Raw genomic sequence first — 20,627 nt, 5'->3', positions numbered from 1 at the left:
AATAATTTGCGAAGACCTTTTGACTATGTTCAGGATAATTAAGTTCATCTTATGAACTCCCACTCAGATAGACATCCCTCTAGTCATCTAAGTGATTACATGATCTGAGTCAACTAGGCCGTGTCCGATCATCACGTGAGACGGACTAGTCATCATCGGTGAACATCTTCATGTTGATCGTATCTACCATACGACTCATGCTCGACCTTTCGGTCTCTTGTGTTCCGAGGCCATGTCTGTACATGCTAGGCTCGTCAAGTCAACCTAAGTGTTTCGCGTGTGTAAATCTGGCTTACACCCATTGTATGTGAACGTAAGAATCTATCACACCCGATCATCACGTGGTGCTTCGAAACGACGAACTTTCGCAACGGTGCACAGTTAGGGGGGACACCTTCTTGAAATTTTAGTGAGGGATCATCTTATTTACTACCGTCGTTCTAAGTAAACAAGATGTATAAACATGATAAACATCACATGCAATCAAATAATAGTGACATGATATGGCCAATATCATATAGCTCCTTTGATCTCCATCTTGGGGCTCCATGATCATCTTGTCACCGGCATGACACCATGATCTCCATCATCATGATCTCTATCATCGTGTCTTCATGAAGTTGTCTCGTCAACTATTACTTCTACTACTATAGCTAACGGTTAGCTGTAAAGTAAAGTAATTACATGACGTTTATGTTGACACGCAGGTCATAAATAAATTAAGACAACTCCTATGGCTCCTGCCGGTTGTCATACTCATCGACATGCAAGTCGTGATTCCTATTACAAGAACATGATCAATCTCATACATCACATATATCATTCATCACATCCTTTTGGCCATATCACATCACATAGCATACCCTGCAAAAACAAGTTAGACGTCCTCTAATTGTTGTTTGCATGTTTTACGTGGCTGCTATGGGTTTCTAGCAAGAACGTTTCTTACCTACGCAAAAACCACAACGTGATATGCCAATTGCTATTTACCCTTCATAAGGACCCTTTTCATCGAATCCGATCCGACTAAAGTGGGAGAGACAGACACCCGCCAGCCACCTTATGCAACTAATGCATCTCAGTCGGTGGAACCGGTCTCACGTAAGCGTATGTGTAAGGTTGGTCTGGGCCGCTTCATCCCATGATGCCGCCGAATCAAGATAAGACTAGTAACGGCAAGTAAATTGACAAAATCAATGCCCACAACTACTTTGTGTTCTACTCGTGCATAGAAACTACGCATAGACCTAGCTCATGATGCCACTGTTGGGGAACGTAGCAATTAAAAAATTCCTACGTGTCACCAAGATCAATATATGGAGTCATCTAGCAACGAGGGAGGAGTGGATCTACATACCCTTGTAGATCGCGTGCGGAAGCGTTCAAGAGAACGGGGTTGATGGAGTCGTACTCGTCGTGATCCAAATCACCGATGATCCTAGCGCTGAACGGACGGCACCTCCGCGTTCAACACACGTACGGAGCAGCGACGTCTCCTCCTTCTTGATCCATCAAGGGGGGAGGAGAGGTTGATGGAGATCCAGCAGCACGACGGCGTGGTGGTGGAAGTAGCGGGATTCCAACAGGGCTTCGCCAAGCGCTGCGGGAGGAGGGAGATGTGTCATGGGAGGGAGAGGGAGGCGCCAGGGCTCAGGTATGGCTGCCCTCCCTTTCCCCACTATATATAGGGCCAAGGGAGAGGGGGGCGCAGCCTTTGGCCCTTCCTCCAAGGAAGGGTGCGGCCAGGGAGGAGTCCCTCCTCCCCAAGGCACCTCGGAGGTGCCTTCCCCTTTTAGGACTCTTCCTTTCCCTCTTCTCTTGGCGCATGGGCCTCTTGGGGCTGGTGCCCTTGGCCCATATAGGCCAAGGCGCACCCCCTACAGCCCATGTGGCCCCCCGGGGCAGGTGGCCCCACCCGGTGGACCCCCGGGACCCTTCCGGTGGTCCCGGTACAATACCGGTGACCCCGAAACTTGTCCCGATGGCCGAAATAGCACTTCCTATATATAATTCTTTACCTCCGGACCATTCCGGAACTCCTCGTGATGTCTGGGATCTCATCCGGGACTCCGAACAACTTTCGGGTTACCGCATACTAATATCTCTATAACCCTAGCGTCACCGAACCTTAAGTGTGTAGACCCTACGGGTTCGGGAGACATGCAGACATGACCGAGATGACTCTCCGGTCAATAACCAACAGCGGGATCTGGATACCCATGTTGGCTCCCACATGTTCCACGATGATCTCATCGGATGAACCACGATGTCAAGGACTTAATCAATCCCGTATACAATTCCCTTTGTCTATCGGTACGACACTTGCCCGAGATTCATCGTCGGTATCCCGATACCTTGTTCAATCTCGTTACCGGCAAGTCTCTTTACTCGTTCCGTAACACATCATCCCGTGATCAACTCCTTGATCACATTGTGCACATTATGATGATGTCCTACCGAGTGGGCCCAGAGATACCTCTCCGTTTACACGGAGTGACAAATCCCAGTCTCGATTCGTGCCAACCCAACAGACACTTTCGGAGATACCTGTAGTGTACCTTTATAGCCGCCCAGTTACGTTGTGACGTTTGGCACACCCAAAGCACTCCTATGGTATCCGGGAGTTGCACAATCTCATGGTCTAAGGAAATGATACTTGACATTAGAAAAGCTTTAGCATACGAACTACATGATCTTGTGCTAGGCTTAGGATTGGGTCTTGTCCATCACATAATTCTCCTAATGATGTGATCCCGTTATCAATGACATCCAATGTCCATGGTCAGGAAACCATAACCATCTATTGATCAACGAGCTAGTCAACTAGAGGCTTACTAGGGACATGGTGTTGTCTATGTATCCACACATGTATCTGAGTTTCCTATCAATACAATTCTAGCATGGATAATAAACGATTATCATGAACAAGGAAATATAATAATAACTAATTTATTATTGCCTCTAGGGCATATTTCCAACAATGCATAGCAGCGAGAGGGGAGAGTGTTGTCCACGTACACTCGTAGACCGAAAGCGGAAGCATTAGCACAACGCGGTTGATGTAGTCGTACGTCTTCACGATCCGACCGATCAAGTACCGAACGCGCGGCACCTCCGAGTTCTGCACACGTTCAACTCGATGACGTCCCTCGAACTCCGATCCAGCCGAGCTTTGAGGGAGAGTTCCATCAGTACGACGGCGTGTTGACGATGATGATGTTCTACCGACGCAGGGCTTCGCCTAAGCACCGCTACGATATGACCGAGGTGGATTATGGTGGAGAGGGGCACCGCACACGGTTAAGAGATCCAAAGGATCAATTGTTGTGTCTTTGGGGTGCCCCCTGCCCCGTATATAAAGGAGTGGAGGAGGGGGAGGCCGGCCTTCTCTATGGCGCGCCCTAGGGGAGTCCTACTCCCGGTGGGAGTAGGATTCCCCCTTTCCTAGTAGAACTAGGAGCCCTTCCAAGTACTAGGAGTAGGAGGGAAGGAAAGGGAAGGGAAAAGGAGAAGGAAGGAAGGGGGCGCCCCCCCCCCTCCCTAGTCCAATTCGGACCAGCCCATGGGGAGGGGTGCGGCCAGCCTTTGAGGCCTTTCTCTCCTTTCCCGTATGGCCCATTAAGGCCCAATACAAATTCCCGTAACTCCCCGGAACTACCGAAAATACCCGAAACACTCGAAACCTTTTCGATGTCCGAATATAGTCGTCCAATATATCGATCTTTACGTCTCGACTATTTCGAGACTCCTCGTCATGTCCCTGATCTCATCCGGGACTCCGAACTCCTTCGGTACATCAAAACACATAAACTCATAATATAACCGTCATCGAACTTTAAGCGTGCGGACCCTACGGGTTCGAGAACTATGTAGACATGACCGAGACACGTCTCCGGTCAATAACCAATAGCGGAACCTGGATGCTCATATTGGCTCCTACATATTCTACGAAGATCTTTATCGGTCAAACCGCATAACAACATACGTTGTTCCCTTTGTCATCGGTATGTTACTTGCCCGAGATTCGATCGTTGTTATCTCAATACCTAGTTCAATCTTGTTACCGGCAAGTCTCTTTACTCGTTCCGTAACACATCATCCCGCAACTAACTCATTAGTTGCAATGCTTGCAAGGCTTATAGTGATGTGCATTACCGAGTGGACCCAGAGATACCTCTCCGACAATCGGAGTGACAAATCCTAATCTCGAAATACGCCAACCCAACAAGTACCTTCGGAGACACCTGTAGAGCACCTTTATAATCACCCAGTTACGTTGTGACGTTTGGTGGCACACAAAGTGTTCCTCCAGTAAACGGGAGTTGCATAATCTCATAGTCATAGGAACATGTATAAGTCATGAAGAAAGCGATAGCAACAAACTAAACAATCAAGTGCTAAGCTAACGGAATGGGTCAAGTCAATCACATCATTCTCCTAATGATGTGATCCCGTTAATCAAATGACAACTCATGTCTATGGTTAGGAAACATAACCATCTTTGATCAACGAGCTAGTCAAGTAGAGGCATACTAGTGACACTCTGTTTGTCTATGTATTCACACATGTATTATGTTTCCGGTTAATACAATTCTAACATGAATAATAAACATTTATCATGATATAAGGAAATAAATAATAACTTTATTATTGCCTCTAGGGCATATTTCCTTCAGTCTCCCACTTGCACTAGAGTCAATAATCTAGTTCACATTGCCATGTGATTTAACATCAATAGTTCACATCACCATGTGATTAACACCCATAGTTCACATTGTCATGTGACCAACACCCAAAGGGTTTACTAGAGTCAATAATCTAGTTCACATCGCTATGTGATTAATACCCAAAGAGTACTAAGGTGTGATCATGTTTTTCTTGTGAGGGAAGTTTAGTCAACGGGTCTGCCACATTCAGATCCGTATGTATTTTGCAAATTTCTATGTCAACAATGCTCTGCACGGAGCTACTCTAGCTAATTTCTCCCACTTTCAATATGTATCCAGATTGAGACTTAGAGTCATCTGGATCAATGTCAAAACTTGCATCGATGTAACCCTTTGCGATGAACCTTTTGTCACCTCCATAATCGAGAAACATATCCTTATTCCACTAAGGATAATTTGGACCAATGTCCAGTGATCTACTCCTAGATCACTATTGTACTCCCTTGCCAAACTCAGGGCAGGGTATACAATAGGTCTGGTACACAGTATGGCATACTTTATAGAACCTATGGCTGAGGCATAGGGAATGACTTTCATTCTCTCTCTATCTTCTGCCGTGGTTGGGTTTTGAGTCTTACTCAACTTCACACCTTGTAACACAGGCAAGAACTCTTTTTTTGACTGTTCCATTTTGAACTACTTCAAAATCTTGTCAAGGTATGTACTCATTGAAAAACTTATCAAGCATCTTGATCTATCTCTATAGATCTTGATGCTCAATATGTAAGCAGCTTCATCGAGGTCTTTCTTTGAAAAACTCCTTTCAAACATTCCTTTATGCTTTGCAGAATAATTCTACATTATCTCCGATCAACAATATGTCATTCACATATACTTATCAGAAATGTTGTAGTGCTCCCACTCACTTTCTTGTAAATACAGGCTTCACCACAAGTCTGTATAAAACTATATGCTTTGATCAACTTATCAAAGCGTATATTCCAACTCTGAGATGCTTGCACCAGTCCATAGATGGATCACTGGAGCTTGCATATTTTGTTAGCACCTTTAGGATTGACAAAACTTTCTTGTTGCATCATATACAACTCTTCTTTAATAAATCTATTAAGGAATGTAGTTTTGTTTATCCATTTGCCAGATTTTATAAAATGTGGCAATTGCTAACATGATTCAGATAGACTTAAGCATAGATACGAGTGAGAAACTCTCATCGTAGTCAACACCTTGAACTTGTCGAAAACCTTTTGCGACAATTCTAGCTTTGTAGATAGTAACACTACTATCAGCGTCCGTCTTCCTCTTGAAGATCCATTTAATCTCAATTGCTTGCCGATCAACGGGCAAGTCAACCAAAGTCCACACTTTGTTCTCATATATGGATCCCATCTCAGATTTCATGGCCTCAAGCCATTTCACGGAATCTGGGCTCATCATCGCTTCCTCATAGTTCGTAGGTTCGTCATGGTCAACTAACATGACCTCCAGAATAGAATTACCGTACCACTCTGGTGCGGATCTCACTCTGTTTTACCTACGAGATTCGGTAGTAACTTGATCTGAAGTTACATGATCATCATCATTAGCTTCCTCACTAATTGGTGTAGTAGTCACAGGAACAGATTTTTGTGATGAACTACTTTCCAATAAGGGAGTAGGTACAGTTACCTCATCAAGTTTTACTTTCCTCCCACTCACTTCTTTTGAGAGAAACTCCTTCTCTAGAAAGGATCCATTCTCAGCAACGAATATCTTGCCTTCGGATCTGTGATAGAATGTGTACCCAACATTTTCTTTTGGGTATCCTATGAAGACGCACTTCTCCGATTTGGGTTTGAGCTTATCAGGTTGAAACTTTTTCACATAAGCATTGCAACCTCAAACTTTAAGAAACGACAGCTTAGGTTTCTTGCCAAACCATAGTTATACGGTGTCGTTTCAACGGATTTAGTTGGTGCCCTATTTAACGTGAATGTAGCTGTCTCTAATGCATAACCCCAAAATGATAGTGGTAAATTGGTAAGAGACATCATAGATCGCACCATATCTAATAAAGTACGGTTATGATGTTTGGACACACCATTACACTGTGGTGTTCCAGGTGGCGTGAGTAGTGAAACTATTTCACATTGTTTTAACTGAAGGCCAAACTCGTAACTCAAATATTTTACTTCTGCGATCATATCGTAGAAACTTTTATTTTTGTTACGATGATTCTCCACTTCACTCTGAAATTCTTTGAACTTTTCAACTGTTTCAGACTTGTGTTTCATTAAGTAGATATATCCATATCTGCTCAAATCATCTGTGAAGGTCAGAAGATAACGATACTTGCCGTGAGCCTTAACACTCATCGGACCGCATACATCAGTATGTATTATTTGCAATAAGTCAGTTGCTCGCTCCATTGTTCCGGAGAACGAAGTCTTAGTCATCTTGCCCATGAGGCATGGTTCACAAGCATCAAGTGATTCATAATCAAGTGATTCCAAAAGTCCATCAGCATGGAGTTTCTTCATGCGCTTTACACCAATATGACCTAAACGGCAGTGCCACAAATAAGTTGCACTATCATTATTAATTTTGCATCTTTTGGTTTCAATATTATGAATATGTGTATCACTATGATCGAGATCCAACGAACCATTTTCATTGGGTGTGTAACCATATAAGGTTTTATTCATGTAAACAGAACAACAATTTATTCTCTTACTTAAATGAATAACCGTATTGCAATAAACATGATCAAATCATATTCATGCTCAACGCAAACACCAAATAACACTTATTTAGGTTCAACACTAATCCCGAAAGTATAGGGAGTGTGCGATGATGATCATATCAATCTTGGAACCACTTCCAACACACATCGTCACTTCATCCTTAACTAGTCTCTGTTCATTCTGCAACTCCCGTTTCGAGTTACTACTCTTAGCAACTGAACCAGTATCAAATACCGAGGGGTTGCTACGAACACTAGTAAAATACACATCAATAATCTGTATATCAAATATACCTTTGTTCACTTTGCCATCCTTCTTATCCCCCAAATACTTGGGGCAGTTCCGCTTCCAGTGACCAGTCCCTTTGCAGTAGAAGCACTTAGTATCAGGCTTAGGACCAGACTTGGGCTTCTTCACTTGAGCATCAACTTGCTTGCCGTTCTTCTTGAGGTTCCCCTTCTTCCCTTTGCCCTTTTCTTGAAACTAGTGGTCTTGTCTACCATCAACACTTGATATTTTTCTTGATTTCTACCTTTGTTGATTTCAGCATTACGAAGATCTTGGGAATCGTTTCCGTTATCCCTTGCATATCATAGTTCATCACGAAGTTCTACTAACTTGGTGATGGTGACTAGAGAATTCTGTCAATCAATATCTTATCTGGAAGATTAATTCCCACTTGATTCAAGCGATTGTAGTACCCAGACAATCTGAGTACATGCTCACTGCTTGAGCTATTCTCCTCCATCTTTTTAGCTATAGAACTTGTTGGAGACTTCATATCTCTCAACTCGGGTATTTGCTTGAAATATTAACTTCAACTCGTGGAACATCTCATATGGACCATGACATTCAAAACGTCTTTGAAGTCCCGATTCTAAGCCGTTAAGCATGGTGCACTAAATTATCAAGTAGTCATCATATTGAGCTAGCCAAACATTTATAACGTCTGCATCTACTCCCGCAATAGGTCTGTCACCTAGCGGTGCGTCAAAGACATAATTCTTCTGTGCAGCAATGAGGATAATCCTCAGATCACGGATCCAATCGGCATCATTGCTACGAACATTTTTCAACATAATTTTTCTCTAGGAACACAATAAACTGGGAGCAACATCGCGAGCTATTGATCTACAGCATAGATATGCTAATACTACCAGGACTAAGTTCATGATAAATTAAAGTTCAATTAATCATATTACTTAAGAACTCCCACTTAGACAGACATCCCTCTAATATTCTAAGTGATCACGTGATCCATATCAACTAAACCATGTCCGATCATCACGTGAGATGGAGTAGTTTCAATGGTGAACATCACTATGTTGATCATATCTACTATATGATTCATGCTCGACCTTTCGGTCTCCGTGTTCCGAGGTCATATCTGTTATATGCTAGGATCGTCAAGTTTAACCTGAGTATTCCGCGTGTGCAACTGTTTTGCACCCATTGTATTTGAACATAGAGCCTATCACACCCGATCATCACGTGGTGTCTCAGCATGAAGAACTTTTGCAACGGTGCATACTCAGGGAGAACACTTATACTTTGATAATTTAGTGAGGGATCATCTTATAATGCTACCGTCAATCAAAGCAAGATAAGATGCATAAAAGATAAACATCACTTGCAATCAATATAAGTGATATGATATGGCCATCATCATCTTGTGCTTGTGATCTCCATCTCCGAAGCACCTCCATGATCACCATCGTCACCGGCGCGACACCTTGATCTCCATCGTAGCATCGTTGTCGTTTCGCCAATCTTATGCTTCTACGACTATCGCTACCGCTTAGTGATAAAGTAAAGCATTACAGGGCGATTGCATTGCATACAATAAAGCGACAACCATATGGCTCCTGCCAGTTGCCGATAACTCGGTTACAAAACATGATCATCTCATACAATAAAATTTAGCATCATGTCTTGACCATATCACATCACAACATGCCCTGCAAAAACAAGTTAGACGTCCTCTACTTTGTTGTTGCAAGTTTTACGTGGCTGCTACGGGCTTAGCATGAACCGTTCTTACCTACGCATCAAAACCACAACGATAGTTTGTCAAGTTGGTGCTGTTTTAACCTTCGCAAGGACCGGGCGTAGCCACACTTGGTTCAACTAAAGTTGGAGAAACTGACACCCACCAGCCACCTATGTGCAAAGCACGTCGGTAGAACCAGTCTCGCGTAAGCGTACGCGTAATGTCGGTCCGGGCCGCTTCATCCAACAATACCGCCAAACTAAAGTATGACATGTTGGTAAGTAGTATGACTTGTATCACCCACAACTCACTTGTGTTCTACTCGTGCATATGACATCTACGCATAAAACCTGGCTCGGATGCCACTGTTGGGGAACGTAGTAATTTCAAAAATTTCCCTACGCACACGCAAGATCATGGTGATGCATAGCAACGAGAGGGGAGAGTGTTGTCCATGTACCCTCGTAGACCGAAAGCGGAAGCGTTAGCACAACACGGTTGATGTAGTCGTACGTCTTCACGATCCGACCGATCAAGTACCGCACGCACGGCACCTCCGAGTTCTGCACACGTTCAACTCGATGACGTCCCTCGAACTCCGATCCAGCCGAACTTTGAGGGAGAGTTCCATCAGTACGACGGCGTGTTGACGATGATGATGTTCTACCGACGCAGGGCTTCGCCTAAGCACCGCTACGATATGACCGAGGTGGATTATGGTGGAGAGGGGCACCGCACACGGTTAAGAGATCCAAAGGATCAATTGTTGTGTCTTTGGGGTGCCCCCTGCCCCGTATATAAAGGAGTGGAGGAGGGGGAGGCCGGCCTTCTCTATGGCGCGCCCTAGGGGAGTCCTACTCCCGGTGGGAGTAGGATTCCCCCTTTCCTAGTAGAACTAGGAGCCCTTCCAAGTACTAGGAGTAGGAGGGAAGGAAAGGGAAGGGAAAAGGAGAAGGAAGGAAGGGGGCGCCCCCCTCCCTAGTCCAATTCGGACCAGCCCATGGGGAGGGGTGTGCCAGCCTTTGAGGCCTTTCTCTCCTTTCCCGTATGGCCCATTAAGGCCCAATACGAATTCCCGTAACTCCCCGGTACTCCCGAAAATACCCGAATCACTCGGAACCTTTCCGATGTCCGAATATAGTCATCCAATATATCGATCTTTACGTCTTGACCATTTCGAGACTCCTCGTCATGTCCTTGATCTCATCCGGGACTCCGAGCTCCTTCGGTACATCAAAACACATTAACTCATAATATAACCGTCATCGAACTTTAAGCGTGCGGACCCTACGGGTTCGAGAACTATGTAGACATGACCGAGACACGTCTCTGGTCAATAACCAATAGCGGAACCTGGATGCTCATATTGGCTCCTACATATTCTACGAAGATCTTTATCGGTCAAACCGCATAACAACATACGTTGTTCCCTTTGTCATCGGTATGTTACTTGCCCGAGATTCGATCGTTGGTATCTCAATACCTAGTTCAATCTCGTTACCGGCAAGTCTCTTTACTCGTTCCGTAACACATCATCCCGCAACTAACTCATTAGTTGCAATGCTTGCAAGGCTTATAGTGATGTGCATTACCGAGTGGGCCCAGAGATACCTCTCCGACAATCGGAGTGACAAATCCTAATCTCGAAATACGCCAACCCAACAAGTACCTTCGGAGACACCTGTAGAGCACCTCTATAATCACCCAGTTACGTTGTGACGTTTGGTGGCACACAAAGTGTTCCTCCGGTAAATGGGAGTTGCATAATCTCATAGTCATAGGAACATGTATAAGTCATGAAAAAAGCAATAGCAACAAACTAAACGATCAAGTGCTAAGCTAACGGAATGGGTCAAGTCAATCACATCATTCTCCTAATGATGTGATCTCGTTAATAAAATGACAACTCATGTCTATGGTTAGGAAACATAACCATCTTTGATCAACGAGCTAGTCAAGTAGAGGCATACTAGTGACACTCTGTTTGTCTATGTATTCACACATGTATTATGTTCCCGGTTAATACAATTCTAGCATGAATAATAAACATTTATCATGATATAAGGAAATAAATAATAACTTTATTATTGCCTCTAGGGCATATTTCCTTCATATATTCGGACACCGGAAGTGTTTTGGGTGATTTCGAAGAAAACCGGAGTGCCGGAGGGGTTACCGGAACCCCTCGGGGAAGTATTGGGCCTTAGTGGGCCTTAGGGGAGAGAGAGGGCAGCAGCCCAGGAGGTGGCGCCCCCGCCCCCAAGGTGAGTCTGAGTAGGACTAGGGGAGGGGGGGCGGCCCTTCTTTCCCTCCCCCTCTTCCTCTCTTTCCTTCCCCCTTCCTCCTTCCTAGTAGGACTAGGAAAGGATGAATCTTACTCCTACTAGGAGGAGGATTCCTCCTCTCCTTGGGCGCCGCTAGGGCCGGCCGGCCTCCCCCTTGCTCCTTTATATACGGGGGCAGGGGGGCCCTAGAACACACAAGTTGATTGTTCCAAGCCGGACGCGGTGCCCCCTTCACCATAATCCACCTCGGTCATATCGTAACGATGCTTAGGCGAAGCCCTGTTTCAGTAGCAACATCATTACCGTCATCACGCCGTCATGCTGAAGAAGCTCTCCCTCGAAGCTCTACTGGATCGTGAGTTCGTGGGACGTCACCGAGCCGAACGTGTGCAGATCGCGGAGGTGACGTACCTTCGGTGCTGGGATCGAATGATCATGAAGACGTACGACTACATCAACCGCATTGTCATAACGATGATACTCTCCCCTCTCGTTGCTATGCATGACCATGATCTTGCGTGTGCGTAGAATTTTTTGAAATTACTGCGTTACCCAACAGTGGCATCAGAGCTAGGTTTATGCGTAGATGTTATATGCATGAGTAGAACCAAAGGAGTTATGGGCGTGGGTATATACATATTGCTTGCCGTCACTAGTTGATTCTTGATTCGGCGGCATTGTTGGATGAAGTGGCCCAGACCGACATTACGTGTACGCTTACGCGAGACTAGTTCTACCGACGTGCTTCGCACACAGGTGGCTGATGGGTGTCAGTTTCTCCAACTTTAGTTGAATCGGATTCAATGAATAGAGTTCTTTCTGAAGATCAAAAAGCAATCACTATACCATGTTGTGGTTTTTGATGCGTAGGTAAGAACGGTTCCTGCTCAGCCTGTAGCAGCCACGTAAAACTTACAACAACAAAATAGAGGACGTCTAACTTATTTTTGCAGGGCATGTTGTGATGTGATATGGTCAAGACATGATGCTAAATTTTATTCTATGAGATGATCATGTTTTGTAACACAGTTATCGGCAACTGGCAGGAGCCATATGGTTGTCGCTTTATTGTATGAAATGCAATCGCCATGTAATTGCTTTACTTTATCACTAAGCGGTAGCAATAGTCGTAGAAGCAATAGTTGGCGAGACGACAACGATGCTTCGATGGAGATCAAGGTGTCAAGCCGGTGACGATGGTGATCATGACGGTGCTTTGGAGATGGAGATCAAAGGCACAAGATGATGATGGCCATTCATATCACTTATATTGATTGCGTGTGATGTTTATCCTTTATGCATCTTATTTTGCTTAGTTCGGCGGTAGTATTATAAGATGATCTCTCACTAAATTTCAAGGTACGAGTGGTCTATTCTTACTAAATCTTGATAGTAGTGATACACATGTTCATAGTATTGAAGTCAAAAGATGCAGAGTTGATAATGATAGTGCACCTTATTTGTGGCACTGCCGTTTAGGTCATATTGGTGTAAAGCGCATGAAGAAACTCTATTCTGATGGACTTCTGAAATCACTTGATTATGAATCACTTGGTACATGCGAACCATGCCTCATGGGCAAGATGACTAAAACTCCTTTCTCCGGAACAATGGAGCGAGCAACAGAGTTATTGGAAATCATACATACTGATGTATGTGGTCCAATGAACATTGAAGCTCGCGGCGGATATCATTATTTTCTCACCTTCACGGATGATTTGAGCAGATATGGGTATATCTACTTGATGAAACATAAGTCTGAAACATTTGAAAAGTTCACTGTGAAGTGGAAAATTATCGTAACAAGAAAATCAAGTTTCTATGATCTGATCGTGGAGGTGAATATTTGAGTTATGAGTTTGGACTTCATTTGAAACAATGTGGAATACTTTCACAACTCACGCCACATGGAACACCACAGCGTAATGGTGTGTCCGAACGTCGTAATCATACTTTACTAGATATGGTGTGATCTATGATGTCTCTCACTGATTTACCGCTATCGTTTTAGGGTTACGCTTTAGAGACAGCTGCATTCATATTAAATAGGGCATCATCTAAATCCGTCGAGACGACACCTTATGAACTGTGGTTTGGCAAGAAACTCAAGTTGTCGTTTCTTAAAGTTTGAGGTTGCGATGCTTATGTGAAAAAGTTTCAACCTGATAAGCTCGAACCCAAATCGGAGAAATGTGTCTTCATAGGATACCCAAAGGAGACTGTTGGGTACACCTTCTATCACAGATCCGAAGGCAAGATATTTGTTGCTAAGAATGGATCCTTTCTAGAGAAGGAGTTTTTCTCGAAAGAAGTAAGTGGGAGGAAAGTAGAACTTAACGAGGTAATTGTACCTTCTCCCTTATCGGAAAGTAGTTCATCACTGAAATCAGTTCTAGTGATTCCTACACCAGTAAGTGAGGAAGCTAATGATAATGATCATGAAACTTCGGATCAAGTTACTACCGAACCTCGTAGGTCAACCAGAGTAAGATCCGCACCATAGTGGTACGGTAATCCTGTTCTGGAAGTCATGTTACTTGACCATGACGAACCTATGAACTATGAGGAAGCGATGATGAGCCCAGATTCCGCAAAATGGATTGAGGCCATGAAATCTGAGATGGGATCCATGTATGAGAACAAAGTATGGACTTTGGTTGACTTGCCCGTTGATCGGCAGGCCATAGAAAATAAATGGATCTTCAAGAAGAAGACTGACGCGACGATAATGTTGCTGTCTACAAAGCTCGACTTGTTGCAAAAGGTTTTCGACAAGTTCAAGGAGTTGACGAAGATGAGACCTTCTCACCTATAGCGATGCTTAAGTCTGTCCGAATCAAGTTAGCAATTGCCGCATTTTATGGTTATGAAATTTGGCAAATGGATGTCAAAACTGCATTCCTTGATGGATACCTTAAAGAAGAGTTGTATATGACGCAACCAGAAGGTTTTATTGATCCAAAAGGTGCTAACAAAGTGTGCAAGCTCCAGCAATCCATTTATGGACTGGTGCAAGCCTCTCGGAGTTGGAATATACGCTTTGATAGTGTGATCAAAGCATATGGTTTTGTACAGACTTTTGGAGAAGCCTGTATGTACAAGAAAGTGAGTGGGAGCTCCGTAGCATTTCTGATATTATATGTAGATGACATATTGTTGATCGGAAATGATACTGAATTTATGAATAGCATAAAAGGAATAAAGGATACTTGAATAAGAATGTTTCAATGAAAGACCTTGATGAAGCTGCTTATATATTGGGCATCAAGATCTATAGAGATAGATCAAGACGCTTGATTAGACTTTCACAAAGCACATACCTTGATAAAGTTTTGAAGACGTTCAAAATGGATCAGGCAAAGAAAGGGTTCTTGCCTGTATTACAAGGTGTGAAGTTGAGTCAGACTCAATGCTCGACCACTGCAGAAGATAGAGAGAAAATGAAAGGTGTTCCCTATGCTTCAGCCATAGGCTCTATCATGTATGCAATGTTGTGTATCAGACCTGATGTGTGCCTTGCTATAAGTTTAGCAGGGAGGTACCAAAGTAATTCAGGAGTGGACCATTGGACAACGGTCAAGAACATCCTGAAATACCTGAAAAGGACTAAGGATATGTTTCTCATATATGGAGGTGACAAAGAGCTCGTCGTAAACGGTTACGTCGATGCAAACTTTGACACTGGTCCAGATGACTCTAAGTCACAAACCGGATATGTATTTTTATTAAATGGTGGAGCTGTCAGTTGATGCATTTCCAAGCAGAGCGTCGTGGTGGGATCTACATGTGAAGCGGAATACATAGCTGCTTCGGAAGCAGCAAATGAAGGAGTCTGGATGGAGGAGTTCATATCCGATCTAGGTGTCATACCTAGTGCATCGGGTCCAATGAAAATCTTTTGTGACAATACTGGTGCAATTGACTTGGCAAAGGAATCCAGATTTCACAAGAGAACCAAGCACATCAAGAGATGCTTCAATTTCATCCGCGATCAAGTCAATAAGGGAGACATAGAGATTTACAAGATACATACGGATATGAATGTTGCAGACCCGTTGACTAAGCCTCTCTCACGAGCAAAACATGATCAGCACCAAGACTCCATGGGTGTTAGAATCATTACAATGTAATCTAGATTATTGACTCTAGTGCAAGTGGGAGACTGAAGGAAATATGCCCTAGAGGCAATAATAAAATTTTTATTTATATTTTCTTATATCATGATAAATGTTTATTATTCATGCTAGAATTGTATTAACCGGAAACTTAGTAAATGTGTGAATACATAGACAAATAGAGTGTCACTAGCTTGCCTCTACTTGACTAGCTCGTTGAATCAACTAGATGATACCATGCGCATTGCTGCGGGAACCCATGATCACAAAAAGTTTAAACAAATGTGAGAGAAATAAAAGTGTTACTGTTTTCTTAACACAAAGTGTTATGTATTATTGTAAAAAGTGCGAGAACAGGAAATATATATAACAGATATGTGATTCCTGCAAAAAAAACTTGGATAGAATGACATAAGAGCTTCTAATACTAATTAAAATATGCTGGTTTTTCGTATGCTATTTTATCTCAATATAAATCAAATGGATATCACCTTCGTTATCATCAATACTCTGCAACTGAAAAAACTTGAAGGTCCATTCATCGCATATCATCAATATTGATTTGGAAAAAAGTCTCCTGAGTTATCGGGTCTAAGCATACTGTGAAATAGGCTTTTGGTACCTTACACCACCAATTTGTTTGAAATCAAGCTATAATCCTTAACATAAGCTATGCACACGGTAAAAAAGAAATACATTACCTTTTGATGACTGATGCACACCCGGAAGGCATTAATGATTACTCTAACATAGGTGTGTTGACAGTGAATTGCGTCTTGGATGGAGCTGCGCGCAAAGAGGATGGCATTAACATAAGCAGTAATATATGTTTGCAATAGAGTGGACTCTATTCCTCGATCGACATCCATGCAGGAAAAAATGTGAACAACAACCAAATGTTCATACCAAATATATATGCTTGGTTGACCAATTATAGGAGAAGCTGGAGCAAAATTGGCCACCACCTGTCAGAATAGAATACATCCATCAATGTTCACACCGCTATTGTAAAATAGGCTGATTCAAGTGACACGTTAGAAATTGTGTTAGCAGTTAGTATAACAACGATCCAAATATTGACCCCTGCTAGCTGCATCGTCTGAAAGGAAGTAGAAAAAACATGTTTGCAACTTGCATACGACTGGAATGGCATTACTGTTAAAACTAAAATACCTGCTATTCATCAACGGAACTTGAGAATATAAATATTTTTTTTGACATCCAGTAGCCCCAAGACTCTGATTGCAAACAAAATAACATAGGCAAAAATGCACGACGAAATGTTAGTGATCAACTGGATCAGATGAAGAAACAGAAGCTATATAAACAGGACAACCACCCACCACAAAATCATGGCATATCGCTCAGATATACCATCTTGACTTAATCCGTTGAAAAATTTCACATGACAGAGAGAAAGCCGCTAATATGAGAGATGCTAGACATCACAGCGTCTAAAGAGAAATTCAGAACCGGAGAAAATAGAAGGGAAAAGATGATGCATCTTACCTTGGAGTTCAGTGCAGGGCAGGGTGCTGTTGCAGGTCTTTAGGTCATGGCGGGGCGTCTAGGAGGCGAGGAGTATGGAGGAGTCGTAATCCAGGACCACGAGCGGAAGGTGGCTGGAAGATGAACATGAAAACAAAGTGCATAATATGGTAACAAATATGTGGCCTCCCGTCGGTTTGTAGAAGAGGAAAGGAAAATGGGAGTAAATGAGATAGAAGCCAAAGAGCTTCACATGATGCCACTGAAAAATGAGAACGGGGCAGACGAACCGTGGAGAAGAGATGGACGCGAGCTGCAGCTGAATGGGCCAAAGGACGGGCTTGCTTCCACGGACGTTAGTTCCTTTAAGGCTGGAAAGTTACAAACGTTTAGCTCTGTTCAGGCTGAAAATCTACGGTTGATTGTAGAAGTAAAAGAAAAAAATGACGTGGCATAACTGCAAGTTAGTGGGGAGAAGGGGTGGGCCTGCTAATGTGGCATAGCTGCATGTTGAGAGAAATCATGTAGTGGGGGTCTCCTATTTAGATATAGAAGATGATGGTTATGTTTCCTAACCATAGACATGAGCTGTCATTTGATTAACGGGATCACATCATTAGAGAATGATGTGATTGACTTGACCCATCCGTTAGCTTAGCACGATGATCATTTAGTTTGTTGCTATTGCTTTCTCCATAACTATACATGTTACTATGACTATGAGATCATGCAACTCCCGAATACCGGAGGAACACTTGTGTGTGCTACCAAACATCACAACGTAACTGAGTGATTATAAAGGTGCTCTACATGTGTCTCCAATGTTGTTTGTTGAGTTGTCATGGATCAAGATTGGGATTTGTCACTCCGATTGTCGGAGAGGTATCTCTAGGCCCTCTCGGTAATGTACATCACAATAAGCCTTGCAAGCAATGTAGCTAATGAGTTAGTTACGGGATGTAACGTTACAGAACGAGTAAAGAGACTTGCCGGTAACGAGATTGAACTAGGTATTGAGATACCGACGATCGAATCTCGGGCAAGTAACATACCGATGACAAGGGGAACAACGTATGTTGTTATGCGGTTTGACCGATAAAGATCTTCGTAGAATATGTAGGAACCAATATGAGCATCCAGGTTCCGCCATTGGTTATTGACCGGAGATGAGTCTCGGTCATGTCTACATAGTTCTCAAACCTGTAGGGTCCGCACGCTTAACGTTCGGTGACGATCGGTATTATGAGTTTATGTGTTTTGATGTACCGAAGGTAGTTCATAGTCCCGGATTTGATCACGGACATTACGAGGAGTCTCGAAATGGTCGATACATAAAGATTGATATATTGGACGGCTATATTCGGACACCGAAAGTGTTCCGGATGATTTTAGAGAAAACCGGAGTGCCGGAGGGGTTACCGGAACCCCCAGGGAAGTATTGCGTCTTAGTGGGCCTTAGGGGAGAGAGAGGGCAACAGCCCAGGAGGTTAGGGAAGGGGGAAGGGGGAAGGAAAGAGAGGCAGAACCCCCCCTGACGGTAGCAACATCATCACCATCATCACGCCGTCGTGCTGACGAAGCTCTACTGGATCGTGAGTTCGCGGGACGTCACCGAGCCGAATGTGTGTAGATCGCAGAGGTGCCGTACCTTCGGTGCTGGGATCGGTCGATCGTGAAGACGTATGACTACATCATAACGCTTCCGCTTACGGTCTACGAGGGTACGTAGATGATACTCTCCCCTCTCGTTGCTATGCATCACCATGATCTTGTGTGTGTAGGTATTTTTTTGAAATTACTGCGTTACCCAACAACCCCGGATCTAAGTGTCTCGGTCCATGTCTCGTAGGGTCTTCAAGTTCTCCAGCGTCAGTGCATTGGGGGTAGTGGTGGCGATGTGAATAATTCCTCCTCGGCTTTCCCCTTGTTGATGTCCTTACTCAAATTGGTGTTGACGAGTAGGAGGAGGATGCTATCGATCATCGGACACTTGGTCGGGCGTGATGAACGTTTGTTCACGGCGAGTGGAGGGGATGGCATTGCAGTGTGTTTTTGTTACCAAGTTCCATTTTCATTCGATGTAGATCGGCTAGATACGACTCCGCCCAAAACTTGTGATGTTTGTGTCCCCCTATCTGTTTGTTCGGAGTTGGCATTATCTTCTGGCCCTTCTTTGTGGCTGCTTCCTTGGGATGACGATCTATTTAGTTTGCTATCACCGGCGTTTCCTGGTCTACAGCAACGGCTTTTAGTCCGGTACTTCTACAAGCTTTTGGGTTTCAACAAGATTACTTCCGTGAGACAGAGGCCCGAAGGCAGCAATGAGTTCATGCAGAAGAAAGGAAGGACACTTACCTGTTTATATTTTTAGTACAGTTTTGCTAAAACACATCTAGATGCGTAGTCATAAGTATTGCATACCTAAATCATGTGTCATTGATTTTATGCATGCGGAGATTCGTGCAAACATTTTCTTTTATCTTTTTTCTTTCCTTTCCTAGTTTGATTGAGTCATTTAATTGTGCAATAACTTTTTTGTAATGGGTGATTTTATTTGGTACTCCCTGCGTTCACATGTACTATAAGTTATTCTAGCTTTTTTTTCCCTAAATCAGATGTATATAGACGCATTTTAGTATGTTTGTTCACGTATTTTAATACGTACGTAGTTTATATTAAAATAATTAGAACAACTTATATTTGTGTAGGGGTGTATTGGCATGCATGCTGACGATTACTTACTCCCTCCGTTCTAAAATAAATGACACAACTTTGTAATAACTTTAAAGCGAAGATCACAAGATAATACGATGAAATTATTATAGCGCGTAACAGTGAACAGGCAGTACTCTGAAACTACCAAGTTTCACGCTCATACACAAAGCCATGCTATGGATCGTCGACTAGGAAGAAAATGTTCTTTTCTGGATAAACAGTTTGAATGAATGCACATACCTTATGTCTCTCCTTGGCAACAGCTGCGAGGACGGCAACCTCCCGAGACCCCTGAGCCGGTTTGCTTCTCCACCATAGCTGCTTCTAGTCTAGAGACGAGAGAGACAGGGAGAAAGGGAGGCGACTAGGATAAGCATATGCCGGCCCGGCCTTGCGACGACTTCAAGTCGCGTTTGTATTTTGCCCTGGCTAATAGCGATCAGCAGGCCGGTCGCCGGTTGTTGGGATACATCATTCACACGAGTTAAAAATACAGAAATAGTTGTTGGGTAATTTCGCACGCCAGTGAAAATTGTATACTATCTTCAGTGTTTCATAAGCCTCGCAGCTAAGAAATTGAACGGCAAGAGTCCATGATGGATGCTAATAGCAACAGCTTCTACAAA

At 43.5% G+C, this 20,627-nt stretch overlaps 1 long non-coding RNA gene across 3 annotated transcripts in view; it reads right to left on the bottom strand.

The window, feature by feature from the left end:
- The window catches only part of LOC125518114 (uncharacterized), a 55,902-nt gene extending 35,523 nt beyond the window's left edge, over nt 1–20,379 (bottom strand). The window contains exons 1-6 of one of the 3 annotated variants that reach the window (XR_015612012.1): nt 20,242–20,379; nt 17,577–17,657; nt 17,308–17,420; nt 16,705–16,763; nt 16,500–16,584; nt 16,043–16,420 (exon numbers count right to left, since the gene is read on the bottom strand). This is a non-coding gene — a long non-coding RNA (uncharacterized LOC125518114). Of the gene's footprint in view, nt 1–16,042; nt 16,585–16,704; nt 16,764–17,307; nt 17,421–17,576; nt 17,658–20,241 lie in introns of those variants that run through there. The other 2 variants (XR_007287950.2, XR_015612011.1) reach the window with 2 other exon arrangements.
- Between the last annotated feature and the right edge of the window lie 248 nt (nt 20,380–20,627).

Source organism: Triticum urartu, chromosome 7A, assembly GCF_056163025.1.
Source record: "Triticum urartu cultivar PI428250 chromosome 7A, HENAU_Tu73, whole genome shotgun sequence".
NCBI classification, from domain to species: Eukaryota; Viridiplantae; Streptophyta; class Magnoliopsida; order Poales; family Poaceae; genus Triticum; species Triticum urartu.
The sequence above is the reverse complement of the archived record's forward strand: the minus strand, read 5'-3'. Positions and strand labels throughout refer to the sequence as shown.